The sequence below is a fragment of the Coregonus lavaretus genome (genome assembly GCF_964263955.1).
Source record: "Coregonus lavaretus genome assembly, chromosome: 38".
Classification (NCBI taxonomy): domain Eukaryota; kingdom Metazoa; phylum Chordata; class Actinopteri; order Salmoniformes; family Salmonidae; genus Coregonus; species Coregonus lavaretus.
In genome coordinates this window covers 26,848,440-26,875,130 of record NC_140025.1, presented here as the reverse complement: position 1 = coordinate 26,875,130, position 26,691 = coordinate 26,848,440, and the positions used below count along the sequence as shown (strand labels likewise).

The 26,691-nt window shown below is 44.0% G+C and overlaps 2 pseudogenes across 2 annotated transcripts in view; both read left to right on the top strand.

Annotated features, from left to right (window-relative positions):
• The window catches only part of LOC311112396 (natural killer cell receptor 2B4-like), a 94,634-nt pseudogene that overhangs the window by 7,014 nt on the left and 60,929 nt on the right, over window positions 1-26,691 (top strand). The window lies entirely within an intron of this gene.
• On the top strand, window positions 13,934-19,500 carry LOC311112397 (SLAM family member 9-like; annotated as a pseudogene). Its single transcript, XR_014615924.1, has 5 exons — window positions 13,934-14,002; window positions 16,652-16,975; window positions 17,407-17,685; window positions 17,828-17,951; window positions 19,309-19,500. The product of XR_014615924.1 is annotated as an SLAM family member 9-like (transcript).

Below are 26,691 nucleotides of genomic sequence, written 5' to 3'. Positions count from 1 at the left end.
CATAAGGCCGTCCACTTCCCCTGCATCATCGAGTTTCTTTTTTGTGAAGAAGAAGGATGGTGGTTCACGCCTGTGCATTGACTACCGTGGTCTAAATCAGATCACAATAAAATACAGCTATCCACTACCTCTGATTGCTAGTATTACTGAGTCACTGCATGGGGCGCGCTTCTTCACAAAATTGGATCTCAGGAGCGCGTACAACCTGGTGCGTATTCGGGAGGGAGATGAGTGGAAGACAGCATTTAGTACCACCTCGGGGCACTATGAGTACCTCGTCATGCCATACGGTCTGATGAATGCTCCTTCAGTCTTCCAATCGTTTGTGGATGAGATTTTCCGGGACCTGCATGGACAGGGTGTAGTGGTGTATATCGATTACATTCTAATATACTCCGCTACACGAGCCGAGCATGTGTCCCTGGTTCGTCGGGTGCTTGGTAAACTGTTGGAGCATGACCTGTATGTGAAGGCGGAGAAATGTCTGTTCTTCCAAGAATCCATCTCCTTCCTGGGACACCGCTTGTCCGCGTCAGGTGTGGAGATGGAGATTACTACCGGAGGTTTATCCGGGGCTTTGGGCAGGTAGCGGCTCCCATTACCTCCTTGCTTAAGGGAGGGCCGGTGCATCTGCAGTGGTCGGCTGAAGTGGACAGGGCTTTTAGGCATCTGAAGGACCTGTTTACTTTGGCTCCGGTGCTGGCTCATCCGGATCCCTCCTTAGCATTCCAAGTTGAGGTGGATGCGTCCGAGGCTGGGATCGGTGCTGTACTGTCTCAGCGCTCGGGTATGCCACCAAAACTCTGCCCCTGTGCTTTCTTTTCTAAGAAGCTCAGTCCGGCGGAGCGCAATTATGATGTGGGGGACAGGGAGCTGTTAGCTGTGGTTCAAGCCCTGAAGGTGTGGAGGCATTGGCTTGAGGGGGCTAAACACCCTTTTCTAATTTTGACTGACCATCGTACCCTGGAGTACATCCGGGCGGCGAGGAGGTTGAACCCTCGTCAGGCAAGGTGGGCTATGTTTTTCACTCTATTTGTGTTTACACTCACATACAGACCAGGTTCCCAGAACGCTAAGGCAGACGCCCTGTCCCGACTATATGACACAGAGGAGAGGTCCATTGATCCCACTCCCATACTCCCGGTGTCATGTCTGGTGGCACTGGTGGTGTGGGAGGTTGATGCGGACATCGAGCGGGCGTTACGTACCGAGCCTACTCCCCCCCCACAGTGTCCGGAGGATCGGATGTACGTGCTGCTCGAGGTTCGTGATCGATTGATTTTATTGGGCTCACACGTCACCCTCCTCTGGTCATCCTGGTATCGGTCGGACAGTGCACTGTCTTAGTGGGAAGTACTGGTGGCCCACTTTAGCCAAGGACGTGAGGGTTTATGTTTCCTCCTGCTCGGTGTGCGCCCAATGTAAGGCACCTAGACACCTGCCCAGAGGGAAATTACAACCCCTACCCATTCCACAACAGCCGTGGTCTCATATATCGGTGGACTTTGTCACGGACCTTCCCCCCTCACAGGGGAATATTACGATCTTGGTCGTTGTGGATCGGTTTTTGAAGGCCTGCCATCTCATTCCTATGTCTGGTCTCCCTACAGCCTTACAAACTGCTGACGCCCTGTTTACACACGTCTTCCGGCACTACGGGGTACCTGAGGATATAGTGTCAGATCGAGTTCCCCAGTTCACCTCTAGAGTCTGGAGGGCATTCATGGAACGTCTGGGGGTCTCGCTTAGCCTTACCTCAGGTTTTCACCCCGAGAGTAATGGGCAGGTGGAGAGAGTGAACCCGGATGTGGGTAGGTTTCTGAGGTCCTATTGCCAGGACCAGCAGGGGGAGTGGTCGGGATATATCCCCTGGGCAGAGATAGCCCAAAACTCACTTTGCCACTCCTCAACTAACCTTACGCCTTTCCAGTGTGTGTTAGGTTATCAGCCGGTCCTGACACCTTGCCGTCAGAGCCAGATCGAAGCCCCTGCGGTGGACGAGTGGTTTCGGCGCTCGGAAGAGACCTGGAACGCTGCGCATGTACACCTGCAGCAGGCTATCCGGCGACAAAAGGCGAGCGCCGATCACCACCGCAGTGAGGCTCCGGTGTATGCACCGGGAGATCGGGTCTGGCTCTCGACCCGAAACCTGCCCCTTCGCCTGCCCTGCTGGAAGCTGGGTCGGCGGTTTGTGGGGCCATTTAAAGTCCTGAGGAGATTGAACTAGGTTTGTTATAGGTTACAACTTCCTATTAATTACCGTATTAACCCCTCGTTCCATGTGTCTCTCCTCAGGCCGGTAGTAGCTGGTCCACTCCAGGAGTCTGAGGTACGAGAGGTTCCTCCGCCCCCACTGGACATCGAGGGGGCTCCGGCGTACTCAGTGAGGAATCAGCCCAGAACTACACTTGTCAAAGATCTCAAGGCAGCTGGGACTATAGTCACCAAGAAAACAATTGGTAACACACTACGCCGTGAAGGACTGAAATCCTGCAGTGCCCACAAGGTCCCCCTGCTCAATAAAGCACTTATACTGTCTGAAGTTTGCCAATGAACATCTGAACGATTCAGAGGAGAACTGGGTGAAAGTGTTGTGGTCAGATGTGACCAAAATCGAGCTCTTTGGCATCAACTCAACTCGCTGTGTTTGGAGGAGGAGGAATGATGCCTATGACCCCAAGAATACCATCCCCACCGTCAAACATGGAGGTGGAAACATTATGCTTTGGGGGTGTTTTTCTGCTAAGGTGACAGGACAACTTCAACGCATCAAAGGGACGATGGATGGGGCCATGTACCGTCAAATCTTGGGTGAGAACCTCCTTCCCTCAGCCAGGGCATTGAAAATGGGTTGTGGATGGGTATTCCAGCATGACAATGACCCAAAACACACGGCCAAGGCAACAAAGGAGTGGCTCAAGAAGAAGCACATTAAGGTCCTGGAGTGGCCTAGCCAGTCTCCAGATCTTAATCAAATAGAAAATCTGTGGAGGGAGTTGAAGGTTCGAGTTGCCAAACGTCAGCCTCGAAACCTTAATGACTTGGAGAAGATCTGCAAAGAGGAGTGGGACAAAATCCCTCCTGAGATGTGTGCAAACCTGGTGGCTACAAGAAACGTCTGACCTCTGATTGCCAACAAGGGTTTTGCCACCAAGTACTAAGTCATGTTTTGCAGAGGGGTCAAATACTTATTTCCCTCATTTAAATGCAAATCAATTTATAACATGCGGTTTTCTGGATTCTTTTGTTTTTATTCTGTCTCTCACTGTTCAAATAAACCTACCATTAAAATTATAGATGGATCATTTTTTTGTCAGTGGGCAAACGTACAAAATCAGCAGGGGATCAAATACTTTTTTCCCTCACTGTATGTGTTTCAACAATTTATTAAACAGTGTAGAAAGCTACAGTCTAATCTTTGTTTTTTTATGTCTATGTTTGCTTATTCTGGATGAGCAGGAAAGCAAATAGACATAGGGAAATACAGAGCACCACGTCAATGTAGACATTTAGGGCTGGTTTCCCAGACACAAATTAAGAATGAACATTTTAAATTGAAAGTTTTTTTAGTCAAGGACCAGTCTGACAAAATTGTTGAATCTCTAATCAACTGACAGCTTAGATCTTAGCTAGCTAAAAAATATGATCTAAATGTGCATTAGTCCGGCTTCAGACCAAGGCATAGCACCATCTCAGCAGCATCACTGGTTTTAAATTAAGCAGTGGTGGAAAAAGTACCCAACTGTCATACTTGAGTAAATGTGAAGATGCCTTAATAGAAAATGACTCAAGTAGAAGTGAATGTCACCCAGTAAAATACTACTTGAGTAAAAGTATTTGGTTTGAAATATACTTAATTATCAAAAGTAAAATGTAATTGCTAAAATATACTTAAGTATCAAAAGTAAAAGTATAAATAATTTAAAACTCCTTATATTAAGCAAACCAGAAGACCGCATTTTCTTGTTTATTTTAATTTACGGATAGCTAGGGGCACGCTCCAACACTCAGACATCATTTACAAACGAAGCATGTGTTTAGTGAGTCATCAGATCAGAGGCAGTAAGGATGACCGGGGATGTTCTCCTTGATAAGTGTGTGAATCTTATAATTTTCCTTCCTGCTAAGCATTCAAAATGTAAAGAGTACTTTTGGATGTCAGGGAAAATGTATGGAGTAAAATGTACAGTATTTATTTAGGAATGTAGTGAAGTAAAAGTAAAAGTTGTCCAAAATATAAATAGTAAAGTAAAGTACAGATACGCAAAAAAAACAACTTAATACTTTCAAGTATTTTATTAAGTGGTAAATTGTTTGGATTAGTGTTAATCTCGTCAACAAAAATAGAGACTAAAATATTCGCCAAACACCTATTTTTCAGTGGGAATTACATAGACCATAGCCTAACTGGCTAAATAGAACAAGAACACACTATAGGCTCAAATATTATATTATTATGTAGGCTACTAAATATAACGTTAGTAGTATTGTTAGCTATGGACCGGGTCATTCTAGATAGTTTTAGAGGGCGACTAAACTTATTTTATTAAGTGCTTTTCATTAACACATTGGCCTACCTTGTTTTCCATGAAAAGTTGTGTTTGCTCTCTCGTGAGGCAGAACCAGGCAGGCAGGAGAGGAAGGTTGTCACTAGTTACCACAGCCACCACAATATCAAAATGGGCTATATTGTAAAAAATGTGTCTCTGTAGGCTGTACCTAGCAGACCACTGTGACTGACAAGTGAATCCACCAATAGCAGCGAGCATGGGGGTTAACGTGTGAAATCACAGGGACAGGGTTGTATTCACGTGACGAAACCGAGGAAAGTGGACTGAAATTGGGGGATGTAGTATGTGAACTTGTCCATTAAGAAACACCTGCTTTCTTTTCCGTTGCGAAAAATTTCAATACGTTTTTCTATGACGGAAACGCGTTCGATGTGGCGGCCCCGCCACACCAGATTGTAAAAATACTGGGGCAAATGCTGTCTCACCACACTTTTTCCAGAAGCTCTGGTTTAAAATCTACCTGACAGATAGGACACAGTGTATTTTCTGACATTGTTAAGTCGAGTTTCCTTCATATTACGAAAGGTGTCCCATAGGGGTCGGTTTTAGGTCCTGTAATTTTTACTGCCTATATAAATAATATTGGTCTGTCTGCAAAAAAATGTAACATAAACCTGTATGCAGATGGTGTTGTTGTGTATGCTATTGCCCCCACTGTTGACCAGGCTTTTTCCGAGCTGCAAACTGCCTTTGTTGCTTTGCAGAAAGCCTTTGTTCAACTGAAGTTGTCACTTTATACATTTAAAACCAAGTACATTATGTTTTCCAATTCACCTAAAAATGTATCTATGAATGCAACTGCCACTACACTGAAACCATTAGATACAATTTAGAACAGCACACTTCGCTGTATTACGGGTGACAGGTTCATTACAAATCATTGCATTCTATATCAGAAAGTAGGCTGGCCCTCTCCTAAGACTTGTAGATCAATACACTGCTCTCTTTTTGTTTATAAAGCCCTCTTGTGCAAACTTCCGTCATACTTTTGACTATTTAAGTCAATGCGTTGATATTGAGTCTCTCTTTCTCTCCACAGTACTGTGTGCAGCCCAGCATTCAGCCCAGTCTGAGACTCGGCAGGTGAAAGGCATTGTGGGAAAGTTGATCTATTTTCCAGAGAGGGTGTTGAATTCTGGCAATTTACTTTATGGAGATCTTGGCAATATTGCACAGGTGTACCCTGTTAAACAAAGTAATACCAACCTTGTGAATAGATTTAAAAACCGACTTCACTGGAACAATGTCACTGGATTCTTCACTTTGTCAGACCTACAAATAGAGGATTCTGGGGTTTATACTGTGGAGAATGCAGTTAAAGATGAAGAGAAGATGACACATACATTTCAGCTGACTGTGTACTGTAAGTGTGTGTGTGTGTGTTGTAAATTACTAAATCATTAAAGTGCCACTCAGCAGCAGAAACAATACTAAAGTGGTCGCGTTATTGGTTTGGTAAGAAGCTGAGGAATGGGGCTGGAGAAATGTAACCACTCTCAAATTCATAGAGCTATGGTTGCAAGGACTGATCAACCATTATATAAGAAGTATAGTTTTAACCATGTTTTGTGACTATATATTGTTTGTTTACAATTTCTTTGTTTACTAACACCGGAGTAAAACAAGCTTATGTGTTCTCTGACAGAGACTAAGCTCATGAGGCATTTATAAGTTATATTCTTCAAAAATCAATGGGTACATATAATTAATTTATAAGTCCAAAAATGGATGTAGCAACTGTTCTTTGCCACTTTAAAGAAGTTCCATTTCACCAATTCCCATTTATTCATTATTTTCTTCCAGATGTTCTGTCCAAGCCTCAGGTGACGGTCCATGACAACAGCTCCTGTAGCGTGGTGTGTTCTGTGGAGAATGGGAGAGATGTGACCCTGTCCTGGTACAGAGGAGGGAAGCTACTCAACCGGCGCAGCAGCCCTGACCTCAACATCACCCTCTCTCTACCTCTCAAGGTGGATGAACAGAACAGAGACTCTTACAGATGTGAGGCTGCCAACCCAGTCAGCAAGGAGACCACTGTTACAAATGTCTGTATAGAGAGTGATCCCTCCAAGGTGACAGGTAAAAACATGTACAGTAGTAATGTTAAATTGCTTATATCCAGACAACACCAAATTCTATATGAAACAATAAGTATGGTATAGCTCATTTTATGAAACACAATGTTTTAATTCAAATATTGTTTTCTCTCTTTTTACTTTAGATGGTGATAAGAGGACTCAAGGTTTTCTTATTATTGCTGTAATCTGCGTTTTGGTTGCCTCAGGACTTGTTGGACTTGCAATATATCTTAAGAAGAGGAGAAACGGACAATCACAAGCAGGTATTCATCTTTTAGTGGTGTGTGGTCATTCTCCTTGTCAAAGTCAAAACATGTAGTGCACAACCTTTTTAATGTATCAAGGATAGTGTTTTGGAAAAGGTAGGAAATGTTTGCCTGAACAATGGATGCAGGTCAAATGAAGTGGTATATCTTCCACACTTCCTCTGCTTGGTCAGACAGTTACATTATCTCTTTGCCTTCATAGATTCACCCGGAAGAAAGCAAGATGACATTCAGTATGCAGAGATAACTCACATTAAACCAGCAGATAACCAGGTTAGTAATAATGCTACAGGCTGATAAACATAGGAGACGTAATACAGCAGCTTTTGCAGCCCTCATGGCTACAACTATAGCCTTTAGCTCTGTGCCAGTGGGTTAATGTGGTCTTGAGTTGCACAGACAACCTGAGTTTAATAACCGGCCTGATGTCATTTTAACCAGTTTTGCCCACATTAAATAGTTGGGTTGCACAATGAGAAGCCAAACTGCACATATTTATACACAGTACCAGACAAAAGTTTTGACACACCTGCCCATTCAAATGGGTTTATTTACATCCCTGGTAGTGAGCATTTCTTCTTTACCAAGATAATCATCCACCTGACAAGTGTGGCATAGGAGGAGGATTTCTGTCTTTAACAAAGCCCATTCGTGGGGAAAAACTCATTCTGATTGTCTGGGCCTGGCTCCTGCATGGGTGGGCCTATGCCCTCCCAGGCCCACCCATTGCTCCGCCCTTGCCCAGTCATGTGAAATCCATAGATTAGAGCCTAATGAAATCATTTCAATTGACTGATGTCCTTTTATAAACTGTAATTCAGTAAAATCTTTGAAATTGTTGCATTTACATTTTTTGAATTGTTGCATTTGATCTTCCCGTGTCTTTTACATTATTTGACAAGTCTGTGGACTTTCAAGCTTGGCTTCGTGGTTCCTCCCACTAGATTTAGGAATGGTCCTAGATGTGTTTACTGTTGAGTTGCCTACTGCAGAACAATGAGACTTGACAAGAAAGCGTCAGACGTGTCTTGTTTCCTTCCTCTGGCGCAAAGTATCTAATAATGAAACATATGATCATTTTTCCCCTCTTTCCTTGTCCCTCTCAATCCTTCCCTCCCTACCTCCCTTTCCCTGTCTAGGAGTCGCTTAGAGACAACCCTAACCTGACAACAGTAGTTTATGATACACTCCAGTTACATCGCATGGCTGCCAGCGAGGATGTTAACTCTGCATGAAGGAGCAAAACAGCAAGGTTCTGAGAGGGTGACATGATAATTCACATCCAAGAGAAGGCTTTACATCCTAAAGAGGACGTTAAGACAAAAGTATAGTAAATATTCATCTAGAAAACTTAATGGAGGCACAGTTGTTACTGGAGAAAATTCCCATTTAACCATTGCACTGTTTTTATTTCAGACTTCCTTTGTTGGTCATTCTCGCAGTCTTTTGTTGAATTGGGGCCTCAATTTAGATTCACTGATAGACAAATTCAATAGCTATGCCTATGGTTATAAGTAGGATGATCACACTTTTCTAGTGCCCATTGTCCCAATGTATAGGTTAAAACAAATGGAACCTATCTTTTAATCCAATTCACTAGTGTGTTTGCTATGCTATTGCTGGGCCAAAGCTTCTTTTCAGTACTGTCTGTTCTGTTTAAATGTAGGTGCCTCCCCTGTATCTTTTTATAGCTGGTCATTGTTTAGCTAGCCAGTGGATAGCAGCAGTGTACATACAAAGCAGATGTTTGGTGAGATAAAGCCTCCTACTCCTTAGAAGCAATGGCTGTTAGGCTATGTTGGAAACAAACAGTCCATAGGTTGATTTTTTTTTTCCTTTCACCATGTAGATTCTATTGAAACATTTCTGAGGGGTAGATCTTGATTTGCCTTTTGACTCAAAGTGATCTTTGACATTTTACTCATTGCTTTTCATTTTTATACATTTGTATTTCAGAGCAGTTACTGAGACTGAATATTAAGATAATATAATTCACATTTCACTATTCTAAAATAAGCTTATCACTAATTCAAACTGATAGTGTACTGAGCTTTTTTTGTACTGAGCTTCAATATATTAAGTCAGACTTACCCATACATTACATCCGTTTCCTAATGTTAAATGGTCGTCAATTCCCCATACATGCTTGAAAAATATACTTACCTTATCACAACGCAAAATATTATTTAAGTTGACTCCATTATTTATATTTTTGTTGTCATTTGAGTTTTTGTAAACAATGTATTGCTACAACATACCTGTGAAAACTGTCAGTCCTTGCAGCCATAGCTGCATTCAATAGTTTGAGATTGTCTCTGGAGAAATTGTGCCACTGTCACGCTCTGGCTCCGGGACTCTGTATGTTGAGCCAGGGTGTGTTCATTCATTGGGTGTATTTCTATGTTGGTATTTCTGTTGGGTTCATTTCTATGTTTGATTGAATGACTCCCAATCAGAGGCAACGAGTGTCAGCTGTGGGCTGGTTGTCTCTGATTGGGAGCCATATTTAACTGTCTGTGTTTCACTTTGTGTTTGTGGGTTTTTGTTCCTTTACGGTCATTGTTACTGTGGACTTTACGAATCGTCTATTGTTTTGGTTTTTGCACTTTAATATAATAAAGTCAATCATGTTCGCTTAACACGCTGCGTATTGGTCTACTCCTTACCTCGATCGTGACAGAAAAACCCACCATACAACGACCAAGCAGCGTGTCCAGGAACACACGCAGGAGGTGACTCTGGTGGATGTCCTCCTCGGTTGGGGGCAGATTACCGAGGAGGAGGCCGTCCGGTACCGGAGGGCTATGAAGGGGGAGACCCAGGCAGGAGAGGAGCAGCGGCGTCAGCAGTGCCATCGTCGGAAGGACGAGAGGCACCCCCAAGAATTTTTTAGGGGGGGGCACATGGCATGGGCGACTTGGCAGCAGGAGGCTGCCACAGGGCGAAATAGGAGAAGAGGAGAGAAGGCCACCGGGTTTTGGGGGCCAGAAGGCAGGTTGGCGGAGCCTGGATGGAGAGCAGAGCCAACTCCCCGTACTCAGGCATGGCAGCATGAGACTGGGCAGGTTCCGCGGAGTGCGGAGCTGCGCACTGTGCCACGAGTGGTCCGGCATAGTCCGGTACGTCCTGTGCGAGCACCCCGCACGTGTTGTGCGAAGGTGGGCATGCAGCCAGGACGGAGTGTGCCGGCTCAGCGCTCGGGGCCTCCAGTGCCTCTCCTCGGTCCCGGATATCCTGCGCCAGTGTCGCGTGCTGTTATGCCAGTACGGGTACACAGCCCTGTACGTCCTGTGCTGATGCCTCACACAGAGTGTGTGAAGGTAGGCATTCAGCCAGGACGGGTTGTGGCAGCTCTTCACTCCAGGTCTCCTATCCGTCTCCATAGCCCGGTCCGGCCTGTCCCTGCTCCACGCACCAGGCCTACGGTGTGCGTCGCCAGCCCTGTCCGACCTGTTCCTGCTCCACGCACCAAGTCTACGGTGTGCGTCGTCAGCCCTGTCCGACCTGTTCCTGCTCCACGCACCAAGTCTACGGTGTGCGTCGACAGCCCTGCCCGGCCTGTTCCTGCTCTACGCACCAAGTCTACGGTGTGCGTCGACAGCCCTGCCCGGCCTGTTCCTGCTCCACGCACCAAGTCTACGGTGTGCGTCGACAGCCCTGCCCGGCCTGTCCCTGCTCCACGCACCAAGCCTACGGGGTGCGTCGTCAGCCCTGTCCGGCTCGTTCCTGCTCTCCGCACCAAGTCTGTGGTGCGCGTCGCCAGCCCATTCCGGTCCATTCCTGTTCCACGCACCAAGCCAGGGGCGCGTGTCGTCAGTCCGGCTCCGGCCAGCGGGGCTAGACAGGACCAGAGGTACTTTGGGGGGTTGGAGAGGAAGTGGGGATCAAGGCCGGAGCCAGAACCACCGCCGAGGAGGTATGCCCACCCAGCCCTCCCTTGTTTAGCCCTTATTGAGGCGCGGTCGCAGTCCGCGCCTTTAGGGGGGGCTACTGTCACGCTCTGGCTCCGGGACTCTGTATGTTGAGCTAGAGGGTGTGTTCATTCATTGGGTGTATTTCTATGTTGGTATTTCTGTTGGGTTCATTTCTATGTTTGATTGAATGACTCCCAATCAGAGGCAACGAGTGTCAGCTGTGGGCTGGTTGTCTCTGATTGGGAGCCATATTTAACTGTCTGTGTTTCACTTTGTGTTTGTGGGTTTTTGTTCCTTTACGGTCATTGTTACTGTGGACTTTACGAATCGTCTATTGTTTTGGTTTTTGCACTTTAATATAATAAAGTCAATCATGTTCGCTCAACACGCTGCGTATTGGTCTACTCCTTACCTCGATCGTGACAGCCACACAACCTCCAGATTCTGGTTTTAAAGTTTGACCTAGATAGTTTGTGTATTGATATGAAGGCTACGTGTGCCTTTTTTTAGTTATTGATGTAGTTCTGTCCTTGAGCTGTTCTTGTCTATTAATGTTCTGTGTTATGTCATGTTTTGTGTGGACCTCAGGAAGAGTACAGTGGGGGGAAAAAAGTATTTAGTCAGCCACCAATTGTGCAAGTTCTCCCACTTAAAAAGATGAGAGGCCTGTAATTTTCATCATAGGTACACGTCAACTATGACAGACAAATTGAGAATTTTTTTCTCCAGAAAATCACATTGTAGGATTTTTAATGAATTGATTTGCAAATTATGGTGGAAAATAAGTATTTGGTCACCTACAAACAAGCAAGATTTCTGGCTCTCACAGACCTGTAACTTCTTCTTTAAGAGGCTCCTCTGTCCTCCACTCGTTACCTGTATTAATGGCACCTGTTTGAACTTGTTATCAGTATAAAAGACACCTGTCCACAACCTCAAACAGTCACACTCCAAACTCCACTATGGCCAAGACCAAAGAGCTGTCAAAGGACACCAGAAACAACATTGTAGACCTGCACCAGGCTGGGAAGACTGATATGGTAAGCAGCTTGGTTTGAAGAAATCAACTGTGGGAGCAATTATTAGGAAATGGAAGACATTGCATGGAGCCCCCTCAATCTGGGGCTCCATGCAAGATCTCACCCTGTGGGGTCAAAATGATCACAAGAACGGTGAGCAAAAATCCCAGAACCACACGGGGGGACCTAGTGAATGACCTGCAGAGAGCTGGGACCAAAGTAACAAAGCCTACCATCAGTAACACACTACGCCGCCAGGGACTCAAATCCTGCAGTGCTAGACGTGTCCCCCTGCTTAAGCCAGTACATGTCCAGGCCCGTCTGAAGTTTGCTAGAGTGCATTTGGATGATCCAGAGGAGGATGTGTTACTGATGGTAGGCTTTGTTACTTTGGTCCCAGCTCTTTGCAGGTCATTCACTAGGTCCCCCCGTGTGGTTCTGGGATTTTTGCTCACCGTTCTTGTGATCATTTTGACCCCACGGGGTGAGATCTTGCGTGGAGCCCCAGATCGAGGGAGATTATCAGTGGTCTTCTATGTCTTCCATTTCCTAATAATTGCTCCCACAGTTGATTTCTTCAAACCAAGCTGCTTACCTATTGCAGATTCAGTCTTCCCAGCCTGGTGCAGGTCTACAATTTTGTTTCTGGTGTCCTTTGACAGCTTTTGGTCTTGGCCATAGTGGAGTTTGGAGTGTGACTGTTTGAGGTTGTGGACAGGTGTCTTTTATACTGATAACAAGTTCAAACAGGTGCCATTAATACAGGTAACGAGTGGAGGACAGAGGAGCCTCTTAAAGAAGAAGTTACAGGTCTGTGAGAGCCAGAAATCTTGCTTGTTTGTAGGTGACCAAATACTTATTTTCCACCATAATTTGCAAATCAATTCATTAAAAATCCTACAATGTGATTTTCTGGATTTTTTTTCTCTATTTGTCTGTCATAGTTGACGTGTACCTATGATGAAAATTACAGGCCTCTCATCTTTTTAAGTGGGAGAATTTGCACAATTGGTGGCTGACTAAATACTTTTTTTCCCCACTGTATGTATTCACCCCCTTTGCTATGAAGCCCCTAAATACACCACTATGCAAGGGACACCACCAAGCAAGCGGTACCATGAAGATCAAGGAGCTCTCCAAACAGGTTAGGGACAAAGTTGTGGAAAACTACAGATCAGGGTTGGGGTATAAAAAAATATCAAAAACTTTGAACATCCCACGGAGCACCATTAAATCCATTATTAAACCTGCCAAGAGAGGGCTGCCCACAAAAACTCACGGACCAGGCAAGGAGGGAATTAATCAGAGAGGCAACAAAGATACCCTTGCACAGTTTTCACCTTTTGACACCTTAAATGTACATCTTAAAAGTGATTCAATTGGGGGGGGGGGGTTACTGATCTACACAACCTACAACACATTTTCAAACTAAAAGAACAATTGTAGAAATATCCCAATACTTTTGGCCCATTTTACGGGGCCAAAAGTATTGGGATATTTCTACAATTGTTCTTTTAGTTTGAAAATGTGTTGTAGGTGCTGTAATTCCTAAACGGTTCACCCAATATGGATGAACATACTCTCACATTAAAGCTGACAGTCTGCACACACTAAACACATTACGCCCTGTTCAAATCGATCATTATTGTGTCACCTGGTCAAATTGTTAACAAAGCAGGATGGTGAATCATTCACAAACATACAATATCCTTTAAATAAATGCATGTCGCTACACCCGTAATAACATCTGCTAAATATGTGTATGTGACCAATACAATTTGATTCTCTCTCTCTCTCTCAATGGAATGCTCATCCACCATCACTCAACATTCAAAAATTCTCTGGAGAAGAAAATGCGCACACAGGATAAATTAATCTTTAACAGGTTTGGTGAGATGTTACCTTTGATGCGGTTTCATCATACGGAAAAATCACTGCAAAGGTTCCTGGGTACACCACCAAGGCTGCCGCTGGGATAAGAGGATAATATCTCCCTCCATGCCCCTCCTCTTTTTTGTGTTGTGTGTGAAAAGCAAATACAGCTATAGATGCAGTTGTAGTTGTGGAGCCCGTTGGATGATTGGAATGGACTGTAGGCTATGATGCTGTTTTCTCGACGAGAAAGACTGAAGGTGATCGTACTGTATCTCTTCGGTACGTACCCCTTGATTTTGTGACTGTGGTTGTAAAAACGACAGCTGTCGTTAAACTCATTTGTGACACCTTTAGTCATTCCACGTGATACAGAAGCGTCATATATGTATATATATATATGTATATATATATATATGTGTGTGTGTCATGAACCCTGCATCCTGAGTCGGTTCCTGCCTGTGTTGCCATTTTTCTGCTCGGAATCTCCAGTTTCCTGAGGGTTCTTGAACGCTCCCGGCCTGGTTGCCGGGCGACGTTGCTAGGCGGGAGATCTCCCGATTAACCGCACCTGCATCTCATCAGCGATCTGCACACCTGGTCCTGATCATCACCCTTCTTAAGCCCTGACCTGACATCCATTCCCTGCCGGATCGTTAGCCATGAACAGTATGTTTGTCAGTGTATCAGCCTTGGAGTTTTCTAGCGTTAGTTTTGTTGTTTTGCACCTTGTTGGCTTGCCGTGTACTTACCTCCGTTTTGTTTCTATCTGCAGTCAATCTCCCGGAACCTTCACCCAACCCCTGCCTGGTTGTCGGCGGCTGCCGAGCCATTCTTGGATCTGCCACTGCACCTCCACCAACTCATCTCCGCCGCCCGCTCTGTCCCCTGGATTATTCTACATCGTTTTTTGAATCTGTTAAATAAATACTCACCTTCGTTTCAACTCACCTTGTCCTGGTCTGCTTCTGGGTTCTGGCTTAGTAAACCGTGACAGTGTGTATATATATATGTATATGTATATGTAAGCTATACATGTAGGCTTATGAGTCTTATTAGTTATGTTCCCAAATGTAATTGCTATACCTGCAGGCTAGGCTAGCTGATGCTTTATACAGTTTTATGGGACTTCCACTGTTCAAGGCATAGCCTTCACTCAAGTTACACAGCTGATATAAAAAGGAGGCATCGACCCATTTGCTAAGGTTGTAGGGAGTATTTCTGTGCAAAAGCAATTACACAAGCAAAGACGCAGGAAGTAGTTTGATGGTGGGGGCTGGGTGCTTTTTTTTGTTTGTTTATTTTCTTCTTTTATACATTTCACGGGGTGCTACAGCAACCCTACCTCCCACAGCTATGTTCACAAGCGTTGATGGATACACCTAACAACAGTGGTGTGAAAAAAATTGTGCAGACAAACTCTGTTGCGAAGTTGATCAACTTGAGTAACTCATTTTAACAGGCAGGTGACTTTGTTATCTATTTCTCTGAGAATAATGATCTGACTGCAACCAATGTGCCTCTTATTTGAATGTTTGGCTTGAATATGAGCTCCCACAATTCCCCACTGTGTTCAGGATGGAGAAGAGAGAGCATTTTGTCTTGGTCACAAAATTACATTAGATGTTTGTCCAACTTGCCTAAAGCGCTGCTCTTGAACAACTTCCCTTTTCTGAAATGGTAATATGAACAACTGTGTTTATGTTTCGTATTATGTTTTAAAACATTATTGTCATGGTAAGAACTAGAGTTGGGAATCTCCTCAATGGTGTTGTATCATTAAATGACAATGAGCATAGGTCCATCAACAAAATGAAGAACCCCCGTAGATCAAACATTCAGGGCCTGTTTCCTGTACACAGATTAAGCCCTGGACTCAAAAGTATACACAATGTAGAATCTCCATTGAAATAGTGTTTTAGTCCAGGACAAGGTCTAATCTGTGTCTGGGAAACAAGCCCTCAAAGTATTTAAGATATAGTGTGAGAAGGAAAAGATGTGGGTTTTGAGGTTTGGGTTTTGTCTGTCAGATCTAGCTTGAGTTTCTTGACTGAGGTGCTTGTGAACTGTTAAAGGACTGTACGTTATTTATAATGAGGGATACCTGGAGAACTTTGACTTTGACTAGGGCATTCCAAAACTTCAAATTTGTTGCTTTTAACCATTTCATGTAGACTTGATTGTGTGTTTTGGATCATTGTCTTGCTTCATGACCCAGCTGCCCTTCAGCTTCAGCTCACAGACGGATGGCCTGATATTCTCCTGTAGAATTCTCTGATAAAGAGCAGAATCCTGTCTGGACATGTCCATTTGACGTGATGCTGTGTCAATGCTAGCCATTTGTCTATCTTTAAGTTTCATCAGGGCTGAACTCCTTGAAATAAGTTTCAACTTAGACTTGAATAATATAAAATTGTTAAATAGTCATGCGACATAGCTATAGCTAATTTGTAGGAGTTTCACAAATTCACTATGAATTCCAAGGTTTGATACGGAGCTCGGAGAAAAGATTGTGCTCAGAGCTTTTCCTTTCGACACACCAACTCGCCCATACTCTAGTCGACATATTGCTAACATATTGCTAACATAATTGCAAAAGGGCTTTCGAATGATCAATTAGCCTTTTAAAATGATAAACTTGGATTAGCAAACACAACGTGCCATTGGAACACAGGACTGATTGCTGCTGATAATGGGTTGTATGCTTTGATGGAGGTAGTTTATTTTGTGTCATGTGTTTAATATTTTGAAATGTGTCATTTTGGCCGACGTGTTTCAGTTTGGGGCTACATGTTAATTGTTTAGAAAAAGTTTGGACAAATTTTCTCAAGAAATTGAGAAACTGTAATTTGCTACATTGTTATGATATTAGAGAAGAGCTATGATATTTAAGACAATGCATTGATATTTAGTCTCTCTTTCTCTCCACAGTACTCTGCACAGCCCAGCATTCAGCCCAAACTGAGACTTGGCAGGGGAAAGGCATTGTGGGATAGTTTCTCTCTTTTCCAGAGATGGTGTTGAAGTCTGGCAATTTACTTTATGGAGACTTTGGCAATATTGCACAGGTGTACCCTGGTAAACAAAGTAATACAAACCTTGAGAATAGATTTAAAAACCGACTTCACTGGAACAATGTTACTGGATTCTTCACTTTGTCAGACCTACAAATAGAGGATTCTGGGGTTTATACTTTGGAGAATGCAGTTAAAGATGAAGAGAAGACGACACATACATTTCAGCTGACTGTGTACTGTAAGTGTGTGTGTGTGTGTGTGTGTGTTGTAAATTACTAAATCATTAAAACGGCAATCAGCAGTAGAAACAGTCGCTTTATTGGTTTGGTAAAAAGCTGAGGGATGGGGCTGGAGAAATGTAACCACTCTCAAATTCATAGACAGAGCAATGGATGCAAGGACTGATAAAAAGTATAGTTGTAACAATGTTTTGAAACTATATAGTGTTTGTTTACAATTTCTTTGTTCACAAACACTGGAGTAAAACAAGCTGATGGGTTCTCTGACGCGGCTAAGCTCATGAGGCACTTCTAAGTTATATTCTTCAAGAATCAATGGGTCAATATCATTAATGTATAAGTCCAAAAATGGATGTAGCAACTGCTCTTTGCCACTTTAAAGATAAGTTCAATTTCACAAATTCTCATTTATTCATTATTTGTCTTCCAGATGTTCTGTCCAAACCTCAGGTGATGGTCCATGATAATAGCTCCTGTAGCATGGTGTGTTCTGTGGAGAACGGGAGAGCGGTGACCCTGTCCTGGTACAGAGGAGGAGAGATACTCAACCAGAGCAGCAGCCCTGACCTGAACATCACCCTCTCTCTACCTCTCAAGGTGGATGAACAGAACAGAGACTCTTACAGATGTGAGGCTGCCAACCCAGTCAGCAAGGAGACCGCTGTTGTTCCAAAATCCTGTAAAGAGAGTGATCCCTCCAAGGTGACAGGTAAAAACATGTACAGTAGCAATGTTAAATTGCTTATATCCAGACAATACCAACTTCTATATGAAACAATAAGTATGGTAGAGCTCATTTTTTGAAGTGCAATGTTTTAATTAAAATATAGTTCTCTCTCTTTTTACTTTAGATGGTGATAAGAGGACTCAAGGTTTTCTTATTGCTGTAATCTGCGTTTTGGTTGCCTCAGGACTTGTTGGACTTGCAATCTATCTAAAGAAGAGGAGAAATGGACACTCACATGCAGGTATGGGGTGAGGTCATTCTCCTTGTCAAAGTCAAAACATGTAGTGCACAACCTTTTTAATGTATCAAGGATAGTGTTTTGGAAAAGGTAGGAAATGTTTGCCTGAACAATGGATACAGGTCAAATGAAGTGGTATATCTTCCACACTTCCTCTGCTTGGTCAGACAGTTACATTATCTCAAACCACTTCTCTAAATGTTGAAAAAGCAGAAGGCACATATACACAAGCACACTCTGACAATCATTACTTTATAGCTTCTCTGGCACCAAAAGGACTGTTAGCACAGACACAGGTATCCATACTAACATGAGTCCTTAGTGTTTGCAGAACCTGTCTTGGGTTGAGCATTTGTTTATATCTGTCAGTTACTCCCACCCACATTGTATATTTCATTTCCTTTATTTACCTTTATAGATTCACCCGGAAGAAAGCAAGATGACATTCAGTATGCAGAGAGAACTCACATTAAACCAGCAGATAACCAGGTTAGTAATAATGCTACAGGCTGATAAACATAGGAGACGTAATACAGCAGCTTTTGCAGCCCTCATGGCTACAACTATAGGATTTAGCTCTATGCCAGTAGGTTAATGGTGTATTGAGTTGCACAGACAACCTGAGTTTAATAACCGGCCTGATGTCATTGCAACCAATTTTGCCCATGTGAAATGGTTGGGTTGCACAATGAGAAGCCAAACTGCACATATTGTGTACACACTGAACAGTCAAAAGTTTGGACACACCTACCCATTCAAATGGGTTTGTTTACATCCCTGGTAGTGAGCATTTCTTCTTTGCCAAGATAATCCATCCACCTGACAAGTGTGGCATAGGAGGAGGAGTTCTGTCTGTAATAAAGCCCATTTGTGGGGAAAAACTCATTTTGATTGTCTGGGCCTGGCTCCTGCATGGGTGGACCTATGCCCTCCCAGGCCCACCCATTGCTGCGCCCTTGCCCAGTCATGGGAAATCCATAGACTAGAGCCTAATGAATTAATTTCAATTGCCTGATGTCCTTTTATGAACTGTAATTCAGTAAAATCTTAGAAATTGTTGCATGTTGCATTACTATTTTTGTTCAGTATAGTATGGCTTTGATCTTCCCGTGTCTTTTACAGTATTTGCCAAGTCTGTGGACTTTTTAAGCTTGTCTTCGTAGTTCCTCCCACTAGTTTTAGGAATGGTCCTAGATGTGTTGACTGTTGAGTTGCCTTCTGCAGAACAATAAGACTAGACAAGAGAGCGTCAGACGTGTCTTGTTTCCTTCCTCTGGCACAAAGTATCTAATAACGAAACATGTGATCCTTTTTTCTTTGTCCCTTTCAATCCTTCCCTCCCTACCTCCCTCCCTCTCCCTGTCTAGGAGGAGCGAACAGGTATACAAGGACTGGAGTTGCGTAGAGACAACCCTAACCTTACATTAGTTTATGATACACTCCAGTTACATCGCATGGCTGCCAGCGAGGATGTTAACACTGCATGAAGGAGCAAAACAGGAAGGTTCTGAGAGGGTGTCATGATCATTCACATCCAAGAGAAGGCTTTACATCCTAAAGAGGACGTTAAGACAAAAGTATAGTAAATATTCATCTAAAAAAAGGTAATGGAGGCACAGTTGTTACTGGAGAAAATTCACAATTAACCATTGCGATGTTATCATTTCAGACTTCCTTTGTTGGTGTCACGACTTCGGCCGAGGCTGCCTCCCCTCCTTGTTCGGGCAGGCTTCGGCGTTCGTCGTCACCGGCTTACTAACCACTGCCACCCCATCATCATCACAATTGTCTTGTCTTGTCAATCACACACACACTTAATTAGTCCGTGTATAAGTTTTCCCTCTGCCCCCTTGTCCTTGTGGGTGATTGTTATTTGTGAGAGTAGTGTAGGTCGTTGGAGCTACTCGTAACATATTGTTGCCAGGGTAGATTTTCCCCTGTGCCTATGTATTGTTGGATATCCATTACAGGGTATTTGTCAGGGATGATAGTTTCCCCTGTGCCTGTTTCGTTGATCGCTACTTGAGCGCATTTGTGTGTCTACGAAGGAATAAACTCTGTGAATACCCTCCTGCGCCTGACTCCTTTCCATCACACTCATCACAGTTGGTCATTCTCACAGTCTTTTGTTGAATTGGGGCATTGATAAGATTCACTGATACAGACAAATTCAATAGCTATGCCTAGGGTTATTAGTAGGATGATCACTCTTTTCAATTGCCCATTGTCCCAATTTATAGGTTAAAACAAATGGAACCTATCTTTTAATCCAATTCACTAGTGTGTTTGCTATGCTACTGCTGGGCCAAAGCTTATTTTCAGTACTGTCTGTTCTGTTTAAATGTAGGTGCCTGCCCTTTAACTTTTTATAGCTGGTCATTGTTTAGCTAGCCAGTGGATAGCAGCAGTGTACATACAAAGCAGATGTTTGGTGAGATAAAACCACCTACTCCTTAGAAGCATTGGCTGTTAGGCTATGTTGGAAACAAAAAGTCCATAGGTTGATTTTTTTCCTTTCACCATGTAGATTCTATTGAAACATTTCTGAGGGGTAGATCTTGATTTGCCTTTTGACTCAGAAAGTGATCTTTGGTGACATTTTACTCATTTATTTTCGCAAAATGCGAATTATTATTAAGTGTAGTTCAGATCTTGCTTTGATGACAACTGTGTGCATGCATTTTGAATGTACGAAATTAACAGTTTAGTTCATTATGATGGACCATTTATTGCTTGTCCTTATCTACACAGTATGTATCTCATCATCTCTTAATAATACAATCACTCCCTTCTGCACCCTCCTGCAGACACTCGTTCTATTAGAGCATTTTGTGCTCCAACTACGTTAGCCCACATATATAACTGTGAAAAAATACAAAATCTACTGACACCATAGTGAGTTGTTGCACTGGAGGCTATTTCATTTTTATACATTTGTATTTCAGAGTAGTTACTGAGACTGAATATTAAGATAATATAATTCACATTTCACTATTCTAAAATAAGCTTATGACTTATTCAAACTGATAAAGTGTACTGCACTTCTTTTTTTGTTCTGACCATGTCACGATCGTCTAATGAGGAGGACCAATGCGCAGCGTTGAAGGTGAACATATTATATTTATTAAATGATCACACGATCAAAACAATAAACAACGATGCGTGACGTCTATGGTTACAACACAAACCAACACGAACAAAATCCCACAAACCCGAATGAAAAACAGACAGTTTAAATATGGCTCCCAATCAGAGACAACCAACAAACAGCTGACACTCGTTGCCTCTGATTGGGAGTCACTAAGGCAAACACAGAAAACAACAAACCAGAACCCCCAACATAGAAACACACCACATAGAACAAACACACCCTGGCTCAACAACTAGAGTCCCATTGCCAGGGTGTGACAGTACCCCCCCCTAAAGGTGCGGACTGCGACCGCGCCTCAAAAAGAGCAAAACAGGGGAGGGCTGGGTGGGCATACCTCCTCGGCGGCGGTTCTGGCTCCGGGCTTGACCCCCACTCCTTCTCTAACCCCCCAAAGTACCCCTGGTCCGGTCTGGCCCTGCTGGCCGGAGCTGGACTGAACACTGGTGGAGCGGATTGCTCTAGCTCCGACGTGAAGCCTCTGACCGGTGCCGGACCAGCCACCGGTGGAACAGGCACGGGCCGTGCCGGACTGACGACGCACACCACTGGCTTGGTGTGGGGAGCAGGAGCGGGCCGAGCCGGGCCGTCGAAGCGCACCCCTGACCTGGTGCGGGGAACAGGCACGGGCCGTGCCGGACTGACGACGCACACCACTCCTTGGTGTGGGGAGCAGGAGCGGGCCGAGCCGGGCTGTCGAAGCGCACCCCTGACTTGGTGCGGGGAACAGGCACGGGCCGTGCCGGACTGACGACGCACACCACTGGCTTGGTGTGGGGAGCAGGAGCGGGCCGAGCCGGGCTGTCGAAGCGCACCCCTGACTTGGTGCGGGGAACAGGCACGGGACGTGCCGGACTGACGACGCACACCACTGGCTTGGTGTGGGGAGCAGGAGCGGGCCGAGCCGGGCTGTCGAAGCGCACCCCTGACTTGGTGCGGGGAGCAGGAACTGGCCGGACCGGGCTGACGACGCGCACCACTGACTTGGTGGGAGTGGCAGGAACAGGCCGGACCATACTGGGAACACACACCACTGGCCCTACGTGGGGATCAGGAACAGGCCGGACCGGACTGGCAACACACGCCAGTACCTCTCGCCGTGCCTCTACAACCTCCTTCCCCCTGGTGACCAGTGACTCCCGTAACCTGGCGGCCTCCTCTGCCAACCCGCTGGACCGCTCTATCGCGGCCTCCTGCTGCCCCGACGTCGTGAGCCCCCCCTTAAAAAATTTCTGGGGGTCTCTCCTCCCCGTGGGCCAGGCCTCCATCGTTCTCGCCCAACTCTCGCTCCTCTGTCTCCAACTCCCGCCATTCAGCTCCTCAATGGGCTTGACCCAGTCAAAGCTCCTCCTCAACTGGTCCCAAGTCCACCCTCTCTGCTCCTCACTAGGCTTGACCCAGTCGAGGTTGCCACGGAGATCTGCCAGCGATGGCTCCTGGACACGCTGCTTGGTCTGGTTTAGGTGGGATTTTCTGTCACGATCGTCTAATGAGGAGGACCAATGCGCAGCGTTGAAGGTGAACATATTATATTTATTAAATGATCACACGATCAAAACAATAAACAACGATGCGTGACGTCTATGGTTACAACACGAACAAAATCCCACAAACCCGAATGAAAAACAGACAGTTTAAATATGGCTCCCAATCAGAGACAACCAACGAACAGCTGACACTCGTTGCCTCTGATTGGGAGTCACTAAGGCAAACACAGAAAACAACAAACCAGAACCCCAAACATAGAAACACACCACATAGAACAAACACACCCTGGCTCAACAACTAGAGTCCCATTGCCAGGGTGTGACAGACCATCAATATATTAAGTCAGACTTGCACATACATTCCATACATTTCCTAATGTTAAATGGTCGTCAATCCCCCATTCATGCTTGAAAAATATACTCACCTTATCACAACCCAAAATATGATTTAAGTTTACTCCATCGTTTATATTTTTGTTGTCATTTGAGTTTTTGTAAACAATGAATGTATTACTACAATAACCTTTGAAAACTGTTAGTCTTTGCATCCATAGCTGCATTCAAAAGTTTGAGATTGGCACAATTTCTCCAGATTCTGGTTTTAAAGTTTGACCTAGATAGTTTGTGTTTATGTATTGATATGTAGGCTACGTGTGCCTTTTTTTTTTTTTATTGATGTAGTTCTGTCCTTGAGCTGTTCATGTCTATTAATGTTCTGTATTATGTCATGTTTTGTGTGGACCCCAGGAAGAGTAGCTGCTGCTTTTGCAAAAGCTAATGGGGATCCTAATAAAATACCAAATGTAGCCTACTTCTAGGGTCAAACTAGGAGGGACCACTGTAATTGTTTGGTGGTTTTCAAGTGTGTTTCTCTATTTGAGTTTAAGTGCATTTGGGACGTTTTGTCCAGTTACTTTTAATGCCAGGCAGCTGTGCATTTGTAATTTGAAAAGAATGATGACTAATTCTATTAAAGTTCAAGCATTGCTTTCAAGGAAACAATGTTTTTCTTCTAATGTATTTTTCCCCATCTAGTGGTTGAATGGTTTTATATTTCAGCATACTGCATACTGTACTGTACATACTACACTATTTTGTATTCTGAGCCAGTGTGCTATATATTGTAAGTGTAACTAAAATCATTTGTCAGCTAAATGTTCTCATACCTTTCTATGCTTTTACGTTTGGACTGTGGTCATGTATTCTTGAGCCAATTGATATTTTATATAAAAACATGTCTTGTAAATTATGCCATGCCAATGTTATTTTTAATCGCATTTGGTCAGAAAATATTACTGCCTCATTTATCATTCTGTGTAAATTCAGATTGTGCAATGTTGGGATTTCAGTGTTTTGTTACAGGAAATGAGTATCAAACCCAGATTAGCCATATAGTCTTTCAGTCTGCAGCAGCATGGACAAGGTGGTCAGTACCTTTATATTTTCACTTTGATTTCAGATCTATAGCATTATGGTCAATATGAACAACTCCTTTTGGCTCCCCCTAAAACAAAGACGTTTCTGCAGCCCACACTGACAACCCCTCCTTCTTGTGCAGAGGTTTCTGGGTGTTGAACATTTTCACCAGAAACCACCCTATATGTACAGTGGGGGAAAAAAGTATTTAGTCAGCCACCAATTGTGCATGTTCTCCCACTTAAAAAGATGAGAGAGGCCTGTAATTTTCATCATAGGTACACGTCAACTATGACAGACAAATTGAGAAAAAAAATATAGAAAATCACATTGTAGGATTTTTAATGAATTTATTTGCAAATTATGGTGGAAAATAAGTATTTGGTCACCTACAAACAAGCAAGATTTCTGGCTCTCACAGACCTGTAACTTCTTCTTTAAGAGGGTCCTCTGTCCTCCACTCGTTACCTGTATTAATGGCACCTGTTTGAACTTGTTATCAGTATAAAAGACACCTGTCCACAACCTCAAACAGTCACACTCCAAACTCCACTATGGCCAAGACCAAAGAGCTGTCAAAGGACACCAGAAACAAAATTGTAGACCTGCACCAGGCTGGGAAGACTGAATCTGCAATAGGTAAGCAGCTTGGTTTGAAGAAATCAACTGTGGGAGCAATTATTAGGAAATGGAAGACATACGGTTGGTATGATAATCTCCCTCGATCTGGGGCTCCACGCAAGATCTCACCCCGTGGGGACAAAATGATCACAAGAACGGTGAGCAAAAATCCCAGAACCACACGGGGGGACCTAGTGAATGACCTGCAGAGAGCTGGGACCAAAGTAACAAAGCCTACCATCAGTAACACACTACGCCGCCAGGGACTCAAATCCTGCAGTGCCAGACGTGTCCCCCTGCTTAAGCCAGTACATGTCCAGGCCTGTCTGAAGTTTGGTAGAGTGCATTTGGATGATCCAGAAGAGGATTGGGAGAATGTCATATGGTCAGATGAAACCAAAATAGAACTTTTTGGTAAAAACTCAACTCGTCGTGTTTGGAGGACAAAGAATGCTGAGTTGCATCCAAAGAACACCATACCTACTGTGAAGCATGGGGGTGGAAACATCATGCTTTGGGGCTGTTTTTCTGCAAAGGGACCAGGACGACTGATCCGTGTAAAGGAAAGAATGAATGGGGCCATGTATTGTGAGATTTTGAGTGAAAACCTCCTTCCATCAGCAAGGGCATTGAAGATGAAACGTGGCTGGGTCTTTCAGCATGACAATGATCCCAAACACACCACCCGGGCAACGAAGGAGTGGCTTCGTAAGAAGCATTTCAAGGTCCTGGAGTGGCCTAGCCAGTCTCCAGATCTCAACCCCATAGAAAGCCTTTGGAGGGAGTTGAAAGTCTGTGTTGCCCAGCGATAGCCCCAAAACATCACTGCTCTAGAGGAGATCTGCATGGAGGAATGGGCCAAAATACCAGCAACAGTTTGTGAAAACCTTGTGAAGACTTACAGAAAACGTTTGACCTGTGTCATTGCCAACAAAGGGTATATAACAAAGTATTGAGAAACTTTTGTTATTGACCAAATACTTATTTTCCACCATAATTTGCAAATAAATTCATTAAAAATCCTACAATGTGATTTTCTGGATATTTTTTTCTCATTTTGTCTGTCATAGTTGACGTGTACCTATGATGAAAATTACAGGCCTCTCTCATCTTTTTAAGTGGGAGAACTTGCACAATTGGTGGCTGACTAAATACTTTTTTTCCCCACTGTATACAGTGAGGGGAAAAAAGTATTTGATCTCCTGCTGATTTTGTACGTTTGCCCACTGACAAAGAAATGATCAGTCTATAATTTTAATGGTAGGTTTATTTGAACAGTGAGAGACAGAATAACAACAACAAAATCCAGAAAAACGCATGTAGAAAATGTTATAAATTGATTTGCATTTTAATGAGGGAAATAAGTATTTGACCCCCTCTCAATCAGAAAGATTTCTGGCTCCCAGGTTTCTTTTATACAGGTAACGAGCTGAGATTAGGAGCACACTCTTAAAGGGAGTGCTCCTAATCTCAGCTTGTTACCTGTAACAAAGACACCTGTCCACAGAAGCAATCAATCAATCAGATTCCAAACTCTCCACCATGGCCAAGACCAAAGAGCTCTCCAAGGATGTCAGGGACAAGATTGTAGACCTACACAAGGCTGGAATGGGTTACAAGACCATCGCCAAGCAGCTTGATGAGAAGGTGACAACAGTTGGTGAGGAATCAGCCCAGAACTACACGGGAGGATCTTGTCAATGATCTCAAGGCAGCTGGGACCATAGTCACCAAGAAAACAATTGGTAACACACTACGCCGTGAAGGATTGAAATCCCCGCCCGCAAGGTCCCCCTGCTCAAGAAAGCACATATACAGGGCCGTCTGAAGTTTGCCAATGAACATCTGAATGATTCAGAGGAGAACTGCGTGAAAGTGTTGTTTGTGGTCAGATGAGACCAAAATTGAGCTCTTTGGCATCAACTCAACTTGCCGTGTTTGGAGGAGGAGGAATGCTGCCTATGACCCCAAGAACACCATCCCCACCGTCAAACATGGAGGTGGAAACATTATGCTTTGGGGGTGTTTTTCTGCTAAGGGGACAGGACAACTTCACCGCATCAAAGGTACGATGGACG